Raw genomic sequence first — 8,581 nt, forward strand, 5'->3', positions numbered from 1 at the left:
TGCAGTTTAGATGGTCCGAGGAAGGGGTGGAGGCGTTTGGTCGTCCAGTGAGTCGAGACGAGATTCAGAAGGCCTTATTCTCGATGAAGTCTGGGAAGGCTCCTGGGCCCGATGGGTTTTTGGTGGATTTTTACCATGCTGCCTGGTGTACTGAACTTTACTGCTATTACTCGTATCCCAAAGAGATGGGGAGCTGAACGTATGAAGGAGTTTCTTCCTGTCTCTTTTTGCAATGTTGTGTACAAGTGTAGTTCGAGGATCTTGGCTGAAAGGTTGAGGTTGTGGTTGCCTTCTTTCATTAGTGATAACCAATCTGCGTTTGTTTATGGTAGGTCTATTTTCGATAACATTTTATTGTGTCAGGAGCTTATGGGAGGTTACAAAGTGGGCAGAGGGAACTCACGTTGTGTGTTGAAGGTAGACCTTCAGAAGACGTACGATTCAGTCAACTGGGACTTTCTGTTTGGTATGTTGTTGGCTATAGGTACGCCCCTTAAGTTTGTTAGTTGGGTGAGGGCTTGTGTTACGTCACCTATGTTCTCTATGATGATTAATGGTTCCCTAAAGGGGTTTTTTTCCTGGTAGGAAGGGGTTGAGGCAGGGGGATCCATTGTCTCCCTTTTTGTTTGTGATGATGATGGAGGTCTTATTTAGGTTATTGAATAAACCTCTGGTGTGGTTTAGGTTCCATGATCGGTGTGAGCGTGTCGGCCTGACTCATTTGGTATTTGCAGACGATCTGATGATTTTCTATGCAGTGGAGAGAGAATCTTTGGAGTTTGTGAGGCAGGTCCTAGCGAATTTTGTAGGGCTATCTGGGTTAGTTGCAAATGTTGGGAAGAGCTCCATGTTTGTTGCGGGGTGGAAGCTGGTGAGGCGGAGGAGCTGGCTGCCTTTATGGGGTTCTCTCTTGGTTCTCTACCTGTTAGGTATCTGGGGTTACTATTATTGGTTGGTCAGCTAAGGACTGTGGATTATGCACCTTTAATACAGAGGATTACGGTCATATTAGAAGCTGGGCGGCGTGGTTCCTCTCTTTTGCTGGGAGGTTGCAACTGGTTAGGTCTGTTTTACAGTCCTTTCAGGTATTTTGGTGTAGCATCTTCATGTTTCCTGCATGTGTAACTTATGAGGTTGATCGTCTGTTACGTAGTTATTTATGGAAAGGTAGTGTGGTGAGTCGTGGTGGTGCATGAGTGGCGTGGGATGAGGTGTGCTTGCCATTGGAAGAGGGGGTTTTGGGTGTGAAATATGTGGCTTCATGGAATCAGGCAGCTATTATGGAGCTGTTCTAGCTTTTCTTAATTAAATCGGATTCATTATGGGTGGCATGGGTGGAGGCGTATGTGTTATGGGGGCGGTCTTTGTGGGTTGTTCGGAGTGAGGTTGGGAGGTCTTGGTGCGTGAGGGCTATCTTGCGCTGTAGAGATAGATTCAAGCATCTTGTTCGTTTAATGGTCGGTGATGGACAATCTTGTTTTGTTTGGTGGGATCCTTGGCTATCGGAGGGTGAAATTTTAGATTCATATGGGTCTACGGTGGTTTATGATGCAGGGAGTAGTTTGGAGGCCCGGTTATCGGAGTTCTTAGATAGTGAGGGAGGTTGGAGGTGGCCTATAACTGTCTCTTATACACATCTAGATGTGTATAAGAGACAGGTTCTAGGTTATCGGAGGGTGAAATTTTAGATTCATATGGGTCTACGGTGGTTTATGATGCAGGGAGTAGTTTGGAGGCCCGGTTATCGGAGTTCTTAGATAGTGAGGGAGGTTGGAGGTGGCCTATAGTGTCTTGGGAGTTGCTTGAGATTTGGGGTTTTATTCAGGCAGTGGGGCCTAGGGTGAGGGGAGAGGATTATTAGGTTTGGGAGCCAGGTGCTAGTGGCCAGTTCTCTACCGGTAGTGCTTGGGAGAATTTGCATCCTCGTCGTCCTAGGGTGTCTTGGGCTAGTATTTTGTGGGCAAGGGATGGTATTTTGCGCCACTCCTTCTGTGCTTGGTTAGCTGTGAGGGACAGGTTAGGTACGAAGGATTGGTTAAGGAGTTGGGGCGTGTTGTCAGAGGGGGGTGTCTTCTGTGTGTGAGAGGTTTAAAGTCTCGGGATCATCTTTTTTCCGAGTGTGGGTATGAGAGAGAGGTGTGGTCTGGTGTGTTGTGACAGTTGGGTTCGTCGCATCGGGTGGCTGGTTGGGATGTCGAGTTGAGTTGGTTGAGCCGAGTGGAGTCGGGTAAAGGGGTGCGTAGTAAGTTGTTCCGTGTATTTTAGTGTGCTTCCATATACTACATCTGGCAGGAACGGAATCAGCGACTGCATGGAGGTCGTCCGAGGTCGGTGTCTGCCTTGTTTCACCTTATGGTCTCTACGGTTTGTGCTCGTACTGCTTCCTAGCGGGTTGATCTTCTTGGTCTTATTTAGCATGTTACGGTTGTTGTTCTTCTTTTTAAACTTGTTGTTGCTCTTTATTTTGCTGTTGTCCCTAGTTGTGAGGTTTTGGTCTCTCTTCTATAACTTTATCCCTGCTATTTGGGGTTTTTATTTTAGCATGTTACATTTATGTTTGGTTATGTTCAGGTTTTATCTTCTTGCCTTTGTTTGCTTTGTTGCTCTGTCTTTACTTGTGCTTTGTTGCGTTGATGCCTTGATCCCGGGTTGTGGGATCCTCCTTGTTGTTATATAATAATATCATCTATTCTTAAAAAAAATAAATAAATAAAGAGTAAAGACATTAATCCTTTGAAGAATAAATAAACAAAAATCCAGGGCAATAATATAAATATTGCTATTTTAAATTAATAACAAAAATGTGGAGAATAGATTTGAATAATGGGGACATCCAAGTAAATCATGAAGCTAGTAGGACAATAAATTGGGAGTTAGTAAAAATAGTTTTCATTCATTTTACTTATACTAATAGATTATCCATTAGTTTAATAAAAATGATGAAAAGAAAGTTATTAGACACGAAATTGAAAGTTTAAGTGCCAATTTGAATTGCAAAATATGAAAATGAGAATTGAAAATTAAGAAAATTACACAAAATTAAGTTGTTAAGCGATGGGTAAATGAATATAGTGTTGGGCCTAACTTATTGGATTTGAAAATGAGGCGCAAGTGCAAAAGGCAAATGAGATCCAAGAAGGGGAAGAAATTGGCCACGTTGCTGATGAAGGAAACAAGTGGTAAAAGAAAGTTTTCTTGAATTTGCTGCAGATTGAGATTAAATCAAAGAAGAAAAAAATAGTTCACTGATTTTAATTTGTTTTCTACTCTCTTGTATCTCTCTCACATGTATATGCATAGAAGAAGGGGAAGAAGAAGAAGAGGAGGAAGGACATCATAGAGTCACATCCACGGGAAGAGGCGTAGTTTAATTTCTTGAAGAATTTGAAAGATAAGTACAATTTTAATTTGTTTTGTACTCTCTGTGTATCTCTCTAATGCCGAAATCTCACATGCATATGCATAGGAGAAGGGGAAGAAGAAGAACAATAACAAGGAATCACATCCACGGGAAGGTGTAGTTTAATTTCTTGAAGAATTTGAAAGATAAGTACAGAACTAGTTTATATTATACACGTTTTACCATTTACATGTATATATATATTCAGAATATTCACAGACACACACATAATAACTAAATGCCTCTTCTCCTCTCGATGCTTTGTCAAATCACTCTTCGATTCATACTTGATCGAACACGTTGGGCAAGCGTGATGTTTTCCATGATGCTTCATTAGATGCTTGACTAGGGCATTCTCATTCTTGCACTTCTTCTCACATAATGAACAGGGAAATTGGGTTTGGCTTTCATCTTTGTTTTCCATCCAGATAAACTGATTATCAAAGTTTAGTTTGAAGAAGAAGAAACCTAAAGGAATTGAAACAAATGGGGAAGGGGGGTGGGTATTTATTTTGCTTTGGGGCAACAAAATGATTATACCTACCTAGTTATAGTTATATGATCAGGGGACTAAAGGTGTTCAACACAAGAGACAAGATCAACCTCATTGTACACATATTAACTAACCACTTTGCTCTTTGTCCCCCTCAAGTCTCCAACTCTAACTTCTATTTCCCTTTTACTGCAGTATTTGCAACCCCATTTCCTAATTAATACAATAAAACACCCAACCCTTATCATTATATCAAATGACATTTATTCCTTTCACACCTTTCCTATTTTTGACCCAATCAAACTTTGGTTTCAAAATTTGGTTAATGAAATTTATCACAACAATAAGTTCATATTACTCATTAATTACTATATTCTTGTTACTACAAGAAAAGTTCACTTCTAGTGACAATTTTTTTAGTGGCAGTAGCCAAAATATGTCACTAAATTCTAACTTCAAGTGAACATATTATAGTGACAGGGCGCAAACTAGCAAACGTTTCAGCAACGTGTTAATTTGCGTCAAAAAAGTTAATAACCTTTACTGAACAATCTTTTTCCTAAAAGTAAAAAGAATGAAATGTGAAGTGAACAGAAAGGAAAAGCTTTTAATTTCCCTCCTCCTCTTTGTTTCCTCTTCCTCCAATGTCTCTGCCGCCCCTAAATTCAAAGAAGAGGGAGAGAATGTCCAAGTTCAACTTGCCAAATTTCCCTCGAGTGGTGATACAGATAAGAATATGGCAAAGATGCAGTTATGTTCTCTTGGATCTCTTATATATAGGTTTACATTTTGTTTTTAATTGATTTTTCTGCTTCGGGATCATCTAGGTTTCGTCGGCAGTTAGGTTTACTTGATGTTTAAAATGCGAGTAGCATGTAGCCATTTGGTCAGGATATCATCAGTTGATTGACATGAGTAGACTTTGAACTAGTTCTTTATTTAGTTTCTTCAATAGAATATTTACAAATTCCCAATGCCTCTTCCAAATATTTTTCTTTTGAATGTGGTGTGGCTTTAAGATAGGGTTATCCAATTTTCTTCATCCTTTTCTGTGAGAAATCACTGACCCCATTTGGCTAGTAAAGCACTATTGTTTCTTAGTGAGGTTGCTGATACCCAAGCCTCCCACTTCAGTTGGAGAGATGTAGTAATTTCCCAATTAATCATATTAGTGACCCCAAACTTCTTACTACCTTTTCAAAAGAAGTTTCTAATAAGTTTGTATAGCCAATTAATCACATTATTGGGACAAGCAAACATCGAGAAACAGTAAAGATGGATGTTAGTAACAACGTTCTTCAAGTGATTGAATAAGGGTAAGTTGTAGTTCGAAAGGTGGTTTTGTTTTGTTTTGGCCTGGGATGTCACTCATTTTATTTCAATTCACTTGAAAATTGTAGCTGTTAGCAAGCTTCTCGGGGACGCAGAAAATTTCCATACAGATGACTGTCATAGTGTCTCGTATAGCAAAGATGTTCGTTGGTGAACTTGTAGAAACAGGTATGTAAAAACTTCTATAAAACCCAATTCCATTGTTTATGTAGGACTTAAAAGATGCATTTCCTTTCCTTTATTTTAATTTTAATGTCAATGTGAAGCATAGACAAAATAATCTGCAATTTCAATACTGTTTTTTTTCTTAAACCAATTTCAGCAAGACAAGAGTTTGTCATGACAGAGCGGAATGATTTGGGACCTACCAGGCCATGTCATCTTAGAGAGGCATATAGAAGACTAGAGCTTGAATGTAAGATTGTACGGAAATCAGTGCCGAGGTTTTTTTGCGAAATCATTATGTTTAACTTATAATAATCTTTGCATTAGCCATTAGGGCTTTTTGGAAGAAAAATTCAATACTAAAGCATCAAACTTAGGTAAAACATCTCCTATATTTTCAACGAATTACGGTCTCATTTTTATCTCACACATAACTTACTAAAAGGAGGAAAACACAAGCATGGATGCTTCAAGCATTGGAATTAAACTTTTACATTTAAATTGTAAATCACGTTTAATAATTATATGGAATTATGGAATTGGAATACAAAGATACGTAGAGTTTAGATTTGTTCTTAGGTGACAATCATTTAATGTATGTTAAGATGTTGATCAAACTATACAAAATTTATGCATATAATAATCTCCAATTGACCATTTCTTTTTTGATATTGACTTCAAAATATAGGAATATTCAACACAAAAGATGAAAGTTTTGATACAAATTACATATTTGATCTTGCTCATAGGTATTTGTGACCTTTTTTATGCAAGTTTAGTTTAAGGATATTATATAAACGAACACAAATATAATAAATTTGAGTTATGGGCTAATTTGAACCCAAGCCTTTAACCTATTTCATTATTTAAATCAAAATCTTTTTTGGTTTAATATTTGATTAACTGAAAATAGTTCTGAAAAAAAAAGAATATTCTAAGTTTAAAGAGAGAAGATCAACATCAAGAGCATAACCTCAAGTCTCCAACTCTAACTTCTATTTATCAAAAAGCTTTATTCCAGATGAGGGCTTGACATCATATATAATAAATGGCTGTTTATTAAAAAGAGAGATTGAAATGGTAATGGAATAAAAATTAAAACTGAGAAAATTATTATTTTTTCCTTTTCAAAAATGCCTTTTATGAATAATGTTATGTTTGAGAGTAATTTTAAAATTTTATTTGCATAATCAATCTAAAACATTTCTTTAAATTTAATTTCACAATTTTAGTTGATATATAATTCTTTTTTGAGGTCCTTTTAAATATTAAAAGTATTTAAAAATATTTACATTTTATACCAAAAAATTCCAAAAGTAAAAAAAAAATTACTATAAAATGTAAATGTTTTTTAGATTTTTTTATTTATAAAAATTTTTCTTCTTTTTTTTCATTTTGAAATAATAATAAGTTGAGAGGTTTTTTTTTTTTCTTTTTTAATATTGTCTATAAGACCATATTAATGGTTGGCAGAACTCAATAAAATGGGCTCAATCTCTTAAACAATGAATGAAATGTAATAACAAATATTTTTTCCTTCCATTATTCTCATATCCTTTTAATTTTAAAATCTAAATATTTATGATTATGTATTTAAATTTTTCCTTCGCAGGTATTTCTTTCCTTCTTTCCATATTTAGAATTAGTACTTTATTTCCATATTGAACATATACTTTTTTATATATTATTAAATTTATTTTCTAAACGAAAACTAAACTAACAAAATCCAATTTTAGATATAATAGTGTGAATGTTATTTTCTTATATGTGTGATGACTAAAATATAACTGGTTTGATGCTTTGTTATCCTTTATTTAATTTAAATTATACAGTAAAAAAATGTATTATAATATTGTCCATAGATAAATACTGAGAAATCAGAGAAAGAAACTGCTGAAAAAAAATGTTTATTCTCTTATGTATACTTTTTCTTTTTTTTTTTTTTCTTTTTTTAAGGAATTAATTATTCAAATTAGAAATTTACCGACATCTTAATTATGGTCAGAAACGATTTTGAAAACATTCGGAAATAATAATTATTTTTTTGATTATTTGCTTCAAATTTACTTACCTTTTGTGACATAATATTAAAAGAAAATATCAATATGCTTGCAAATATAAAGATAAGAAAAATATATTACGATTAAGCGTAGTTCATAAAAGTTATCTCCTTTCATTTGTTATTAGATGCAACAAAACGAAAAGATACAATACGAGGACAATATGGATGGTTCAGAGTCTCGAGATTGGTCAACACTTGAATACGATGTCCTTGGTGTGATTCTCAATAAGATGGTGTCTCTCTATGATTATCTTCAATTTAGTAGAGTATGTAAATCTTGGAATTTTATTGCATTACGCCACAAATACCAACGATCCCTAATTACTTCTCACTTTCCTCAACTTCCCATGCTCATCGTTCCCTCAAATTATGATAGTGATAGTGAGAACCAACATTGTCTTTATGATGTCACAAAAAATGAAATTCACCCTGTAGACTTCATATTCTCCTTCAACAAAAGGTGTTGTGGTTCATCTTTTGGTTGGTTGATCATGCTTGAAGAGACATTCGATATTACTTTGTTCAATCTTTTTAATGGGAGGGTGATTCATCTTCCTCCAATTACTATTGATGATGAACCTGATTATTTTCCTTGTTCCATACATAAAGTCATATTAACCAAAGATCCAACGTTATATCCACACGACTTCACTATTGTTGCCATCTATAGTTCATTTTGTAGATTGTGTCTCATGAAAGCAAAGGATAAAAGGTGGATCTATCACAACCTAAGCAGGACAAATGGTTTTGAGGATGTTAATGTTCTCAACGACATTGTATATATTTTGGACTGGTGGATGAAACTTTGGATTGTGAAAGTTGAGGATAGTTCAATTTATTTAAAGAAGGTCATATTTAGTTTAAATATAAATGATGGTGATCAAGTTGATATGGCACATCTTGTTGTGTCCTCAAAACGTGAGCTTTTATTAGTTAGTAGGTTCATCTTACTTGAGTGGGAAACATGATCCGAAATTGAGATTCTAAAGTTTACAAGGACTTCCAAATTTGTTGTCTACAAAGTTACTCAAGAATGTGAAGATGGAATAATGAGAGTTGTAGAGGTGGAGAGTTTAGATGGTGATGCTATGTTTATCGGTGACAACCAATCCATTTGTGTGTCAACTCA

At 35.4% G+C, this 8,581-nt stretch overlaps 1 long non-coding RNA gene across 3 annotated transcripts; it reads left to right on the top strand.

Annotated features, from left to right (window-relative positions):
* The first annotated feature begins 3,093 nt into the window (after nt 1-3,093).
* Nucleotides 3,094-5,795, top strand: LOC120091779. Of its 3 annotated transcripts, none has more exons than XR_005485832.1 (4): nt 3,094-3,179; nt 3,301-5,209; nt 5,294-5,393; nt 5,548-5,795. It is a non-coding gene; the product is annotated as an uncharacterized LOC120091779 (long non-coding RNA). The 3 variants fall into 3 exon arrangements; XR_005485833.1 differs by having other exon boundaries at nt 3,098-3,179; nt 3,304-5,209; XR_005485831.1 differs by lacking the exon at nt 3,094-3,179 and having other exon boundaries at nt 3,209-5,209.
* The last annotated feature ends 2,786 nt before the right edge of the window (nt 5,796-8,581 follow it).

The sequence above is a fragment of the Benincasa hispida genome, chromosome 11, assembly GCF_009727055.1.
Source record: "Benincasa hispida cultivar B227 chromosome 11, ASM972705v1, whole genome shotgun sequence".
Lineage (NCBI taxonomy): Eukaryota > Viridiplantae > Streptophyta > Magnoliopsida > Cucurbitales > Cucurbitaceae > Benincasa > Benincasa hispida.